This window comes from Zonotrichia albicollis, chromosome 3, assembly GCF_047830755.1.
Source record: "Zonotrichia albicollis isolate bZonAlb1 chromosome 3, bZonAlb1.hap1, whole genome shotgun sequence".
NCBI classification, from domain to species: domain Eukaryota; kingdom Metazoa; phylum Chordata; class Aves; order Passeriformes; family Passerellidae; genus Zonotrichia; species Zonotrichia albicollis.
Window position 1 is genome coordinate 8,808,765 of NC_133821.1, and position 15,877 is coordinate 8,824,641.

The 15,877-nt window shown below is 49.4% G+C and overlaps 1 protein-coding gene across 2 annotated transcripts in view; it reads right to left on the reverse strand.

The window, feature by feature from the left end:
• Positions 1-14,253, reverse strand: part of SNAP25 (synaptosome associated protein 25) — a 61,723-nt gene extending 47,470 nt beyond the window's left edge. The window contains exon 1 of one of the 2 annotated variants that reach the window (XM_005486826.4): positions 13,883-14,253. The gene's annotated coding sequence lies outside the window, so the exon portion shown is untranslated. The remainder of the gene's footprint in view (positions 1-13,882) is intronic. The other variant, XM_005486825.3, reaches the window with a different exon arrangement.
• Between the last annotated feature and the right edge of the window lie 1,624 nt (positions 14,254-15,877).

Genomic DNA, 15,877 nt, shown 5'->3' on the forward strand with positions numbered 1-15,877 from the left:
TTGCATATGCAAAATTGGCAATATTGGCTTTCACAGTGACAACAAATATTCGCAGCTCTTTTTGTCAATGTATCTTTTTTTATTGATTACTAAAACCTCACCCTTTAGCAACCAACTGGCTTCCTCAGTTCATTATTAACCTTCATAAAGTTAATTCTTCACATGGCTTTACAACGTGCTTCCCATGAAAATGGCACTTGTCCTTTGCTTTTTTACGGGTTCTAGGCAGAAAACTTCAAGAAAAGTCAGAGATGTTTGCAGTAATGGCCAACTAAGCTGTCATCTGACCTAGAAATGGAACTTCTTGAATCACAAGCACAAGCGAGCGGTTTAATTTCCTATGACATCTGCAGTTACATCTGGACATTTCCCTTTAGTCCATCTGGATCTGGCAGTCCTGCAGTGTGCATCATTTGCCCAAAGAATGCCAGATTGCTGCTGACCCTCACAAGTCCACATGCATTTGTCTTCCAAGAGAGACAGGTCTTGGCAGTTCTGTTAAAAATTTTTAAATAATCACACATCTCTATCTCAACTCAAAATAATCCACTCCTGTTCTGAGAGGGATCCCCTGCACCTTGTTTGTTGTGTCCCATCTCCCACAGAGTGACCATGAGTTTGTGAAAATGAGGCTGTCATCCAGAACAAAACCTTTTTATACCTCACTGTTCAAAGCCAGTTTCATGTCTTTTCCCCACACTCCAACATATGGTAGCACAGAAAAGGATTTTCTGAAATTCAGGTTGAACGTTCTTGTTCCAGCATTCCCAGGAAGTTGCTTAGAGTTTTCCACGTGTAATACTGTATTAGCCTTCCTGCAGTAACTATTTGTTCCTCTGTGTTACTTGTGGCAGGCCTGAACAGCCTATCATCTTCCTTTAGGATGACTTTCAACAACGCTAAAGCATCTAGGAGGAACATTTTAATCCAGACAAGCTAAATCACTGTCCTAGATATTTTTCTTTGCTCGGTGTGATTCTCTGAGGGCTGCATCTCTTGTGACTGTTGCTGTGACAGTTGCTATTTCTGCAGAGGTGAATGTGATAGCTCAGCTGGGGAAATGGGATCAGCATACATCCAGCTGCGATTCTGCATTTTAATAGCCTCAAAACAAAGTTATTTCACATGTCTCTCTTGAGATTTCTGTGACAGATCTTGTGGATAAAGTTACAGGAAAAAATGCTTGCCAAAATAGCATTTTTTGAAATACTTAATTAGGAATATTCAGAGAGAGCAAATTCTGAATTTGAAGCACAAGCTTTTCACTGTTCCCACACCTTCTCACACCTGCAGCGCTTGGACACTCAGTAAGGGGGCAGGAAGCCCTTGGGACAACATGGAAGGAATGCAGTACAGGTTGAGCCTCAAGGTGTGCAGTGAGCTGTCTGAAGATCCAGAGATTTTTTTTCTGAAGAAAGACTCATCAAATAATTTCAGATGAAGAGGAAGCCAAGGAAATCAAAATTCGTGCTGAGCATTCCCAGAGCACAGAAAATGATGGGGATTTCACTATATAATTAGTTTTCTGCAAATTGCTCTCTGATTTCTTCAGGTGCGTCATCCCTCGGGCGTACCTCAGCCACGTGATGGCTGAGGTGCTGATGAGCCACTTTGCTCAGCCCTGCCTCTGTGCTGGACTGAAAGAACAGATGCAGCAGAGGTGAGTCAGCTCTGCTCTGCAGTGCTGGAGAGAGGACCTGACCATGTTCTGCTGGAGACAGGTGGTGACTCATAACAAAATAGCGCTTATGCTCAACTGATTCAGGGCTTGATGGAATACAACACACCCCTGCCTTGTACAAAGCACGGTGTGTTGGTGTGTGTGTAACTTTCTGCAGTGTCTCAGGCAGAATTCAGTCACTGCTGGCTCTGAGATTCAGGGAGGGCTGCTGCTGTTGGTTTCTATGCAGTGTAAAGGAGCACAGCTGCAGCCCTGTTTCCTTGGGGGTGTAAAGAATGGTGTCCAAGGCTTGCTGAGCCTCTGTTGTGCACTGTGTGCTCCAGTTGCACACTGCACTTCCATGGAAAGGAGGAGCAGCTCCACAGCTTGTCCTCTGTATAATGCAGCTGTGTGTTATTGAAGAGTTTGAACTCCAGATGTTTGCTTTGTGAACAGGCTCCTTTGTTACTGTGTCCAGAGATAGTTAAAAAGGGCCTAATTATGGCCAAACAGATCTTCCTCTTCCACTGAAATGTTTTGAGAAGTGCCTGTGTTAAAGAGCTGCTCTCTTAGTGTAAGAACTGCCCTTCTTTCAGTAACAACACCCTTAAACCTGGAGTATTCCTGACAAAACTCCCCATTGCTCTGGCAGTTAGTGCTGTCCCAGCTCAACAGCCTGTGATGGGTCAGCCCTGATTATGCCAAGTGCTCACCAAAGCCATAACTCAACAGGACAGGGAAGAGAAATTACAACAAAAGCCTTGTGGGTCAAGATAAGGACAGGGAGGTGATGCACCAATTTCTGTCATAGGCAAAACAAACCCAGCTTGGGAAAAGTTACTGAATTTATTACCAATCAAATCAGAGTATGACAGTGAGAAATAAACCCAAATCTTAGAACACCTTCCCCCCACCCCTCCCTCCTTCCTCAGCCCAACTTTAGTTCCAATTTGCTACCTTCTCCCTCCAGCAGGGAATGGGGACTGCAGTCAGTTCATCACACATTGCCTCTGCTGCTCCTTCCTCCTCAGAGGAGAATCCTCACACTCTTCCTGTGCTCCAGCCTGGGATTCCTTCCATGGGCGACAGTCCTCCATGAAATTCTGCAACTGGGTCCTTCCCATGGACTGTGTTTCTTCCTGATCTACTCCAGCATGGTCCCCTTCCCCAGGGTGCAGTTCTTCAGGAACAGGCTGCTCCAGCCTGGGGCCATTCCATAGCTGTGATCCTTCAGGAACAGGCTGCTCCAGCCTGGGGCCATTCCATGGCTGTGAGCCTTCAGGACAGGCTGCTCCAGCCTGGGGCCATTCCATGGCTGTGATCCTTCAGGAACAGGCTGCTCCAGCCTGGGGCCATTCCATGGCTGTGATCCTTCAGGACAGGCTGCTCCAGCCTGGGGCCATTCCATGGATGTGATCCTTCAGGAACAGGCTGCTCCAGCCTGGGGCCATTCCATGGATGTGATCCTTCAGGAACAGGCTGCTCCAGCCTGGGACCATTGATCCTTCAGGAACAGGCTGCTCCAGCCTGGGGCCATTCCATGGCTGTGATCCTTCAGGACAGGCTGCTCCAGCCTGGGGCCATTCCATGGCTGTGATCCTTCAGGAACAGGCTGCTCCAGCCTGGGGCCATTCCATGGATGTGATCCTTCAGGAACAGGTTGCTCCAGCCTGGGGCCATTCCATGGATGTGATCCTTCAGGAACAGGCTGCTCCAGCCTGGGGCCATTCCATGGCTGTGATCCTTCAGGAACAGGCTGCTCCAGCATGAGTTCCCCACAGGATCAGAAGTCCTGCCAACAAACGTGCTCCAGTGTGGGATCCTCTCTCCCTGGGTCCACAGGTCCTGCCAGGAGCCTGCTCCAGTGCGAGCTTCCCATGAGGTCACAGCCTGTAAGGGCATCCCCCTGCTCTGGCATGGGTCTCCTCCATGGGCTGCAGGTGGATCTCTGCTGCCCTGGGAACCTCCATGGGCTGCACGGTCTGCACCACAGGCTGTGGGGGAATGTCTGTTCCAGCACCTGGAGCACCTCCTCCCCCTCCTTCACTGGCCTTGGTGTCTGCAGAGCTGTTCCTCCTACATTTCCTCACTCTCCCTCTGGCTGCAGTCACTCCTGCGCAGGCTGTCCCCCCTGTTAAATCTGTTATCCCAGAGGCGCTGCCGCCATCGCTCACAGGCCCAGCCTTGGCCAGTAGCGGGTCCAGCTTGGAGCCAGCTGGCACCGGCTCCACTGAACCCAGGGGAAGGTTCTGGCACTTTCTCACTGAATTTGCCCCTTGTATCCCCCCCAAACCTCGCCACACAATCCCAGCTCACAGCCACATTTCTGTGATTGCTCTGGTGAGCTCCCTGTCTGTGTGCCAGCTCAGGAGACCAGGCCCCACCATACTCCATGGCAGCTTGTCCTACTGGACAGCTTGTCCCGGGCAAAGCAGTACAATCCTCACCAGGAGACAGGATCTCCAAAATGGCCGTGACTGTTCCCTTCTCCCCCTGGCTGCAGCCCATAAAACCACTCCTCTGAGCACCTGCTTACAAGCACAGGCAGGAGGTTCACAAATCCCAGCTTGCAGTGGCATCTCCTCCCTTCTGAGGATCCCTTCCTTACAGTCTACCACTTCCATTCCCTCGCATGTCTTCAGCTGGGAGGCAGCAACTTAACCCCCCATCTGGTGCTATTAATTTGCACTGATGACTTCATGTCTCTTCTGAAACAGGCTTCTATTTCTAACACACTTGAAAAGAGGGTCTTTTTTAGAATTTCTAGCAAGAGGAAAATGTCTGGTCTCTGCTTTGTGATATCACAAACGCTGCTTTGCTTTTCTTTTCAATATAAGTGCTGCAGAGCAAGTGCACATCTCCAGCACCGCAGTGAGTGGGTAGCAGTTGTTATCCTTCTGATCTGCTGTTTGTCTCTGAAACACCAACTACAGGAGACACTGCTCACAAATCCTATCATCCTGCTGCCCGTATGTGCTATAAAACTGACACTAGGAGTAAGGATGCACCTCTCCACTTGCTCTGCATTGTGAAATGCAAAGATGGAACACGAGGTTGTGGCTGCTAAGGGGAGTGAGACTGTTTTATAACCTAACGCTTCAGGACACCTTTAAAATGACTCTATCAAAAACTTGAGGAGTGACATTTACTTTTTAAGTCTAGGTAATTGTTAATGGCGTGCTCGTAGGGAAAGAACAGCAAGAAAGAGAATTAAACAAAAAGCCCATCTTGTACTTTCTCTTATTTGAGTCTGCTGGCCTTTGTGTTTTGTTGTTTTGGTTTTTTTTTTTTTTTGCATTTGTGTTTGTGCTTTATTGGGGTATTTTTCATTCCCCTAGTTATTCATTCTGGATTTTGTCCTCTTGTCCTATTCTTCATCCATATTGGTTCAGTGGATCATTTTTTGGTTTAGATAAAGCAACTCTTCTAAGCCCAGGAACTGGCCTACTGTGTTTGACAATACTGGAGAGCCTGGTTAAATTTTGAAAGGTCTCTGACTTCCCTGCTGCAGGAAGGTGGTTGTTTTGAGAAACATATTCTGACTGCAGGCATGAATGGAAGAACTCTGTCTGGAGAACAGCTGAGTGTACACCACATTTCTTGGAAATGTCACTGCAAAAACAGAATACTAAAAGAAGGTAAAGAAACGGAAATCTTTAAACGGTGTTGGAGTCTCATTTTGTGCTTGAACATCTAATTTCCAGCATCATGGTGTCTGTCCTGGCCTTTGGAGCAGTGTTTTATCTCTTCACCTGCCAGTCTGAGGATTCTTTTAAAAGTTTTGTGAATAAAGTTCTAGGTGCAAGTAAAGGCTTTCTGCAGGCAAGGAAAGGACAGAAATATGGGATCCTTACTGGGAAAGAATGGAGCTCTTAAGAATTTGAACTCTAAAGAGGAAAGCAAGTTCCTTTATGTTACTCCATAAAGGAGTAGGGGTAACCATTGGAAAATCCCAGTGTAGCAGCAGCAGAGCTGTTCATCAATCTAAATAGCAGTTTAATGACATTGCAGATAAATGCTTGCATCCACAATAAAGAATTTATTGGATTTCACTGTTCAATTAAAAAACATATATTGTCACATTCTTCACTGTGGGCAATTTCTGAAAGCAAAGCTGGAATATTGTACTGCTGGAGAAGCAGTTAAGACAGAGAAACGCTGCAGCCTGTGGGAGATTCTGTTTTATAAGGGGTTCAGTTCACTGATGGGTAACTTCTTCTGGCCTCTTACTCAATGACCCAGTCAAAGGAGAGGGAAGCGCTGGGGTCCTTGTAGCTGAGACAGAGTGAGCTCTTCATCTCCACCTGCGCTGTGTTCCTGTCTTCCTGCTCTTTCCCTGTAATCCCTCTGTGATCTGGGTTGCCCATTGCCTGTAAAGCCTTGTCTGTCCATACCAAGCCCCTGTCCTAAATGGGGCTGAAAAGGGTCTTTCTCTGCATCTCCTTCTCTTGAGAGGGTGGTTTCCCTCAGGTCATTTGGGGAACATGATGAGAGCAGACAGCTGAGGCTGCAGAAGTTGAGGTAGGACTTGGAGTTTGGGGAGGAGACCCCAAACTCCAAGAAAAATAAAAGACAGCGCAGCTATTGAGGCCTCCAGAGGATGAGACCTGCTGCTCGGCTCTTCTGTCACATGCTACCCTCTATCAGCCTGCTTAATACTCTAACCTTAAGTGCCCTGGGCATTAATCTGGAAATTGGGGACCTTTTGTGTGACGTTGGCAGCTCTCTCGCGTTCTTATTTGTCAACCTGTTAGAGTCACACACCTGTTCTTGTTTACCAGGCTTAGAAAATGATCCTCACAGCCTGCAAGTTGCTTCAGGAGCAGCTATTTTATACTATTTAAAACAGTTAATTAAGAAAAAGGGAACAAGACAACACAATGCTTTAAAAATGCCTTGCTAATATTGAAAATCTAAAGCCTGCAGATGGCCCTGCCGCATTACAAAGGCAGTCTAGAGCATTTTCAATTATACTTAGTGCATTCCTGGCGCCTCGAGGGGTTTTTCCACTGTCTCTTGACGTGCTCATCTCTAAAATAAACTAAACTGACAGCAAAGAACCATCCAAGCTTTTTTTTCCCTCCTCTCTTTTCTTCTGTTAAATAAGCAAACCTCGTAGGAACATCAGACTTGAGGAGACTCGCTGCCTCATCAAGTCCAGTCTCTTGTGACCACCACCAGCCACACCACACAATCCGTTTCTGCACTCATCCAGCACCATCTCAAACTCCTCTGCTGCTCTTGGCCTTTCTGCCTCTTGCCTCTGCCTTGGTACAATGAAAGACCTACATTTTCAGGAATTGCGAATTGCGTATCCCAAGAACAGGATTTTAATGGCAGAAAAGCGGCAGGAAATCCTTCAGTAAGCTCTGCAACCAGTACCTGTCTCCATAGAGCTGTGCAAATAAAACAAGCACTTCCCTGGGGAGAACTGCTTGTTGGAAGCTGCAGTGAATTCCAGTTTAATTGGGTTTGCATACCTTGGTTTGTTTCTTGAGGGCTTTTCACATCCTTGAGTGTCACTTAGGTGAATGCTCTCTGGAAAAGCAAATGTTTGGCTGAAATACTCAATTATTCACAGAACATAACTGGGCTGCATGTTCAGCTGTCGTGTTACTGGTTTGGAATCGGTGCTGCTGAAGGGAGAGGGCTCAGTCCCGCTCTCCCCTGCAGCTCAGTGCAGCTCTGGAGGAACACAGGGCTCTGGCAAAGTCCTGGTCTTGTGTAATGCACGAGCAAACGCATCAGTGTTTCATCGTGTTTCATCCACCTTCTGCTCTGAGAGCGTGTTCTTCTCTCGCTATTGTCAATGCAACAGCAATAGTCGGGATTTACATGGCATCTTCCAGCCAAGCCCTTTATTAACCTGAAGGGAACAATCATGGGTAACACCCTGTCAAATTCTAGGTAAATGACAACCATCTTTGTTGGGAGAATGTTGCATTTAGAATTTAGGTCACCACCCTCAGGCAGTGGAAACTGCTATACCCTAATATTAATAAAAATATCTTTTCAAAGGTAAGGGGTACTTGTCTGATATCTGAAGCTAAGGGATGTAAATTAGAAGTTGTTTTAATCTCAGCTTTTTCTTCTATGAATGGAGGCAGGAGGCAATTCAGGCACTTGGCAAAGGTAACGTTTATTTAATGTGTGATACTTGCACCTGAATCTAGATATCCTACGTGCAGTCCTGGAGTTTTAATCCCCAACCCCCACAGCTGAAGTTCAGATGTTACTGAATATCTCCAGTCCAATTAATTGTCAGCACCTTCCTGCTGCTTTCTGCCCAACAAACAGAACAGGAATTGCTCCCTCACCGTGGCACTCGCTGCCAGGGGCACAGGCAGCCCTGAGCCTGCCCAGGCACCCTGTGCCCAGGGGGTGCACAGGGTGCCTGGCTGTGCACAGGGTGCAGGCAGCAGCAGCAGCAGTGCTTGGCTGCACCAAGCAGCAGCTCCCTGATGCCTGCAGAATGCAAGCTTGGCTAAATTCCTGCGAGGTAAATGCTGAGGAGCCTGAGGATGTGAATGGGACCAGACTGAACAAGAAATACTAGCTCAGGGAGGAGAAAGAGAACTTTAATTTCCATCTCAAGCATAGTGAAGCTAATTTTAGTACCTTTTATTTTAAAAAATGCTTAAATATGCATGGGAGACTTCTGTTCCTGTTTAAAAAAAGAATCAGTGAATGGTAACACTATTTTGACAGATGAGCTCTTTTGAAGAAGTATACTTTTGTTTCATGAAGTTTTTTAGAGTAGCTGGAGGAAATATATTTACCTCTGTAAGACAGATCAAGGAACAGGCATCTGCACAGTTCCACTGGGAGCTATAATTTCCAGGAGTGGGAAAAGGAACCAAAGGAGAGGTTGCCAAATCTTCCAAATAACTGTTTTATACAAAAGGAAAAATACAATTACTACTACTTCTATGACTGTGTTGCAATTCAGGAACAGAATTCCTCTCCTTTGGGTGGAGGGTAAATATAACAAATAAATACAGCATGATGAACTCTGAGCTGGGAAATGATCAGTTTTAGTTTTCAATCTAAACTCCTAGTCTCTTTGACAGACAAGTGACAGTGAAAGTATTTGGAGATTTACTGGGATTTTCAGCAAGGGAATGCTATGAGAAAATGTGGGAGATGGAAGAGATCAATGCAGAATTACAAATGTGCCCTACCAAGGACTCTGCAGTGTCTTGGATGTGCAACTCCCTGATAGTTTGTAGGTTTTGAAGAAGAAATAGCAAATCTTGCATTAATTTCACAAATCACCTACATGAGGCATCCTTTTGTATTGTCTAGGATACAAATTTTAGTCACGAGCACTGCCATAGTCTATGATAACTCTCATTTTGCTCATGGATTCTACCTGTAAATGCTGGCACAAAAACTTGGTCATAACAAAAGCACAAGGAAAACTATAATTATAGTGAAAACATATAAGAACAGTTCCTCTTGTTCAGTTTTGGACACTTGTACAGGGAGACTTGGCTTTGCCTCTGTTCTTTCATATTGCAACTCTATGAATACAATGTCTCAGCCATTAAGAATATTGCCTTTTAAAAACTTGAGGAAGAAGCCTAATTTTCCTGTGCACTTAGTGGAATGCAGGAAAATTTCACCCTACTCCCCAGCCTGAAAGAACAATTAATGGCTACAGCTAGGAATTTCTGACCTTTTTCTGCACACAACTGTGCCTTTAGGAAAAACTCAGCTGTGTCCTGGGTTTTTCACCACATTCAAGTTCTGCTGGTGTTATGTACCAGCAGAGTGCAGCAGAACCCAGCCTGAAAGAGAGGCGTAACAGGCAGGATTCCTGCTCTGCTGCTCATCCCTGCTCCCTGGCAGCCCTGCTGAGGCAGCCTGGCCGGCAGGGTCTGCAACACTGACAGCAGGCTGGGAAAAAACAGGGATGGGCTTTGGGAGGGCAGCATCTCAAATGAGCTCTTTCTTTACAAGAGCTGCTCCAAATAGACCCGTTTCTCACTTAAAACACAAACAAGGAGTCCCAGCTTGAAAGATTATCGGCCTGTAGAGTAGCACAGCACTCAGTTGTGCCACTTCACACCCATTGACAGTGGGGCCAAATAATAAGTTACACCCCATTCAAAAGGTGAAACAGAGCACTGTTAGCTCTAAAGGAAAATTAAAAAATCTCCTAAATAGCTAGACAGAGCACAGATTGGTCAGCACTAACATTCAGCTCTAAAAGGCCAGGAACAGCCATGATTAATTACTTAGTGTTTCCCTCTTCTCCTCCCTGTGCCTATAGTAGAATTCAACTTTCTCCAGTGAGAGAAACCATGTCTCTTATTATTTAAAAAAAAAAGAAAAGAAGAAAAAAAATGAAAAGGTTATAACACAATATTACATTCTCTTTAGAATCACTAGAGCTAGTATATTTCAGAGGGAATATGTACACAGAATTTGTTTCCCTTTGAAAAATCCAAACTGCTAAATATTCTTCTATAAGTCCCACAGAATGATGTAGGAAAGTATTTTCCTTGATTCCAACTGACTTTGGATTAGACCTGCTGGAATAATCAAAATCAGAAGGTGACACTCATCACCCTTCACATCAGGGTCCTAATGCTCCTGATGTGTTTCTTTCATCCTGGTGATCTTTAGCAGGAATTAAAAGAGGATTGTAGGTGAGTACGAGGTGATGAGCAAATACCAAGTGAACAAGATGAAAGATGCAAGAGCAAAGCTAAATTTCCTCCTAAAATAGCAGGGCAAGTGGTTCAGACACTTCCTCAAGGCCACTCAGATCCACTTTTGGGTCTTGCAGTGTCAGCCTTGGGGCTATTACAAAGCAAGAATGAACAATTTTGAACCTGTGCAGTTGACTTGTCTTTGTGCTTGGTGGAAAGTCCTAGAAAATGTAGTGGGATGTGGGACAGCATATTGAAAATCATGATCAGATAAGAGGCAGATTTTGCTGGTGGGTGTTTGTGTGTGTCTGAGCATTTGTGGAGGGAGTAACATAGCAGTGACAGACAAGAACTAGGAATATAACTTGTGTGTTTTGGAGAAAGTGCTTGTTGCAATACAGTGCAGGAAACTGAATCTGCAAGGTCAGTAGGCAAGAAAGCCAGAGTGTATTGTAACTAATGAAAAACAGACCGTTGGAGGTTCAGAAAGAAAAAGCTAAAAAATAAACTATTCTGCGACAACTTACAGCCTTGACAAACTATATCCAGCATTCCCAGGAGTAGATAGACGAGCCCTATGCCTGCTCCAAAGCCCAGCTTCCTAGAGGTAATCACGATTTGCCTGAGAAGTGCATCCTGCAGCAGCTCTCCAGCAACACATTATTCTTGTCTGCCTTAGACTCTAAAGCTCTGAAATGCTTGAGCAAGGCTGTTGTTACAGATTGCCTGGCACTGGCCCAGCCCAAAGGTGGCTGCACTGGTAGCAGGGCATGGAACTCCATAGACAGAAAAATGCACTCTGCCCAGTGAATGCTGCAAAGTCGGCCTGCATCTGTTGTGGTGTTACCCAGCCTAGAACCTGGAAATCTCTGAAATGAGTGCGTGTGTGCATATAAATATGTACAGATGAAAGTGCCCTCCTTATGTTATAAAACATTATGACAGAGATTTAGGGGGAAAAAATGCAAAAGAAAGAGTAACTGTGTGACAACAAGCCAAGGTAAAGGGAAAACAGTTTCTGTTCTTCGTTCCTGAGAGAAGAAATCATTAGCAAACTGAGCCCTACACCATGCCATACACTTTCTATTTTTCCCTGAGGGCTGCTACAAACGCAGCAACTGTAGCCCTGTGACACACAGACGTACAAATCGCTGAAGTTGTTCCCACTGACAGGAAAAGTGTTTTGTTTCGTTACCTCGTGCAGTTAAAGCAGTGCAAGCACTAGGCAGAGACCGTGCTTTATTTGCCTCAACACTTTCATCTTGCCATTTGTTGCCATACCTAAAGCATAGGGAGAAAAATGAAAAGCTTTCCCTTGACCTGAAAAGCATCTCCCACCTCCAGTGCAATAAATCTGGGAAGTGGAGCTGCATCTCATTAGATGTATTTTGAGGGTTCACACTGCCTGGATTCTGCTGTTCTTTCTTTCACTGCCCCCATGAATTCAATGGACACACAGCCTGGTCCCGAGAGCTCTTGGAAATGCCACTCTCATTTTCTAGTTAGCTGTGGAAACAAAGTTAAGCTGCATTTATTTGGGGGTTGCTATCTAGCTACATTTGGTACTGTAAGGTGCTGAGTTTCTGCAACTCCTCTTGACTTCAGAGGCAGCCTCAAGCTTTTGCTTTTGTCAATCAGGCCTGCCTGCATCTTTGGTTTGGTCACTTCTGTTATCCTTTTGGCACCCATCCTAGGAGCCAAACTCTTCAGCAGTCACCTCCTGGCTGACCTGCTCTGCGCGATGTTGCAGCAATGGAAAACCACTGCTGCTTCTTCCTGGACTGGCTTCTTTGCAGGGATGTGCAGGTGGCTGGGGGCCCAGGAGAGAGCCCCTTCCCCAGCCATTCCCACCGGAGCACTCATCTCCCAGATGGCTCCATCCCTCCCCTTGCCGCCCGCAGGGAGGCTGCCCCACACCATCCTCGTGCTGATCAGTGGGGGAGCTGCTCCATGCCCAGAGCTAGGACCAGGAGGGGGTGTGGGACAGGCATGTCCTTGCAGATGCTGCGGCCGGGGCTGGAAGCAAACGGGTCTGGGTCCAGGGGCTGCTCTGCCACCCCCGGGCAGTGCCGCAGGCCAGCCCCCCATTTCCCCCCCGGCCCCCGTTCTTCAGCTGGGAACGAAACCAGCAATTATTCAGGCCAGGCACGTAAATCTGGCAGATCCCGCGGCTCCGGTTTGACGCAGCTACGCAGCGCAGTGTCTGGACACGCAGCCCAATCCCCCTTTCTCCCCTTGTTTATTCGCCCCGCAGGAAAAAAACCCAGCGAAGTTACCAACTTGGGACCGCAGCGAGGCGTTCGGGCGGCTGGGGTGCCGGGGAGCGGAGAGGACGGGCGGAGGGAGCGCCGGCGGCGCCGGGGGAGCCGGGGCCAGCAGCCGTGACGGGGCAGCCCGCGTTACATAAGGCGGCGGCTCCGCACCGCTCCGCAGCGCGGGGCCGGCGGGGGGCGGCGCGGGCCCGTGTCCCCGTGTCACGGCGCAGCGGCGCCCGCGGGCTCGGAGCGCGGCTGCGGGAACCCCGGGGGGCTGCCCGTGCTCCCTGCGGACAGCGCCTGGCGCGGGGGGACCCGCGGGCTGGGCGTTATGTAACCCCCGCTTCCCTGCACAGACACCGCTCAGGGAGAGAGGCCCAAATGCCGAGCGCCGATTAATTGCAGCAACTGATGTTATTTGCTTTTTGCTGTTGTTGTTGCTTGCTTGCTTTTTGTTTTTAAAATTTTATTTCTCTCTCTTGTCGCTCAGAGCTACAGAGCCATAACTGCGCTTGCCCGCGGTCCTGTCCTGGAATGAGGGAGCACCGCCGCTCGCCAGTCGGGAATCGCTTCCCAGTCCCGTGTCCGGGGGGGCAGCCCCGGGGCGGGGGGCGCGGAGCCGCAGGGCTCTGCAGCACGGCCGCCTCCGCTGCCGCGGTGCTGAACATGCACACACAGACACAGACAGCTCGAACTCCCCAGTCCCGGCGCGGGCCCTGCGCTGTCCGCGGTGCTGAGCACACACACGGACACACAGACACACGTCCCTTCATCGTCTCGCTCGGGCCCGGCGCTGTCCGCCGTGCTGAGCACACACTCGGACACACGGTCAGACACACGGTCAGACACACGGACACGGGCGCACGTCCCCTCCCGGCGCCGCTCGGGCCCCGCTGTCCGCGGTGCTGATGCTCCGCCTCAGCCCGGCGCGCTGCGGGCGCTGCAGTGCCCGGGGCGGCACAGCCCGGGCCGGCCCAGCAGCGCAGAGCGCCGCACACGCTTCTCCCCGCTCGGAGCCGGGAATGGCGCTGCTTCCCCTTCTCCTCCAACACTGCCTTCCCCGCCGGCCTCCTGCCGCCCGCACGGCCGAGAGGCACAGCCTGGCTGCCTCCCTGGCTCCAGCCGGCCATGAGGCTGGCGGCGAAATCACCCCCTTCTCCCTGCCTTTTTCTGTGCCCGCAGCAGCCAGAGGCTGGAGACAAAAAGCCGAACGGGTCCCACTTTAAATATGTGCTATTTCTCCATTTCATTACCGGCAATACGGCCCCCTCCCCCGCTGAGCCGGTGCCCGCGGTGTGTGCCACCTTTACCTGGGCTGGCGGAGCGCGGCTCGGCGGGGTCGGTGGCTCGGTGCCGCAGCTGGATGGGAGGCAAGGACAGGAGGCTGCTGACCTCCGCGGGTCTCCTTCTTCAATGGATCGGGAGCCGTGCCCTCATCAAAGATGGCCGTCCGCTCCTACGTCAGCAGCTTTTAATAGCCCTCCCCGGCGGGGGGAGCGGGAGGGGGCAGAGCGGGCCGGGCGGGTTTGAGTCATCGCCGCCGCACCGCTCCCGCAGCCGGCCCGCCGCCTCCCGCCGCCGCCTCCCCGCGGCCGGGGTCGGGGCAGGGGGCTGGGGGCGGCTGCGGCCCGACCGCCCGGCCAGGGGGCAGGGACCCTCCCGCAGCAGCGATTTCCTCCGCCAAAGGGGTGGTCCGAAGAGGGTATCCCTCTGAAGTCCCCGGTACTCCATATATGGCCAATCTACGTGGGCTTCTATTTTTGTGTGAATTCTTCCTTCTCTCCCCTCTTTTTATTTCTCAGAACATCCTGCCAGGGGTCTGGGTATGTTAATCTGTTTATTCTCCCCCTCCTCCCTCCCCTCTCCCACGTCGGAGCAGCCAAACATGAGGAAATCCGTGGTTAAGGACATGTGTTGTAACTGATCATCTGAGGGACAGGTTCAAAAATGAGAGACAGAAATCAAAACCAAAGCCTGGACAAGTACATGAACACACACAGCACAGTGAACACATCCCACTGCTGCTGAGGAAGGAAACGGTAACTCAGTTCAAGGAAAGTGCCTGGCTTATTTATCATTAATTAATTAAAATATTCATTCCGACCGTACCTAATTTGGAGCACATGGAGTTGTCTCCAGCGTGATTTCTAATGGGGAGGAAATCCTTTCATTTCATACAAAACTATGTATGTTTGTAAAATTTATCTCTTAATGGGGATCTTAATGAACATTGGGGATTGCAGTCGAAGTGCGATGCTCTCTTTCGTAACCTCAGTCATCCTTTCCCTCTCACCCCACAAGCCTTGGCTTTCATTCATGGAACCATCCAGACCAGGAGATGATGCCTCCCTGTTCCCTCTCTGAGTCTCTCCCGCGAGCAGTGAGCGAGCTCTGGCTGGGTTAACTCTGACACCGTGCGTGCAGGCTTTTCTGAACAGCCTGCGGATGGCGGAGTCAAAACATCAGTTCCACACGAGGGTGGTTCCATCCTCATCCTCCCTTCTTGCCCCCCCCCTCCCCCTTGCCAAGGGGAAGAAGACCGGAAGAGAGGGAAGGCTCTGCAGCTGTATTTTGGAGCGCGCTCATCCCGTGTTATGGTTGTATGGGCGTGGGGGAGGGACGGGACGGGAGGGGAGGGGAGGGAGGCGCGGGGGAGAAGGAGAGAGAATTGCGGGTGATTCCTCCTCCTCTGCTCCGTAGTTCCCCACAGAAAAACGTGACTGTAGATCGTGCTTTGTGAGTCTCACCCTCTTCCTACGAAAATATGTCCTTCAGTCTCTTTTGAAAGGAAGCAGTCAAAAGTTTGCTAAATATACGAGAAGGAATTCTCAGTCGAGAGGGGCTTCCTGCTGCATTAGAGTATCTAATGAGCTGTGCACACGGAAACCGCAGGGAAGGAGAGAACCTGTCATGTTCCCGGGCTGTAAACACAGCCTGAGATTAACACTGCGCAGACACCCCCTCCAGGTGAGGGCTCCGGAGCAGCAGCCTGGCTGGGAAACGCATTTAGCGTCAGGAGCGGCGGTTTGGGCAAACAAAGCTCCGCAGGCCGGCTCCCGCAGGGGTTACCGTGCACAGCACCCGCGTCAGGTGAGCACTGCGGATGGCCAGAGGAGTCCCAGAGCGAGCCCTGCTCTGGAATCCAGGCTGCCCAACTTCCCGGCACACACGGAAAGTTAAAAAGGAATTCTCAGCCAGACAGCTCGGCTGATAGGTGCTCCAGAAACAAGGATGATTTTCAAGACAGCAGTACTAGTACTTATTAATAATTCATATTAACGGTAGATAAGGGAAGGAAAAGAGAG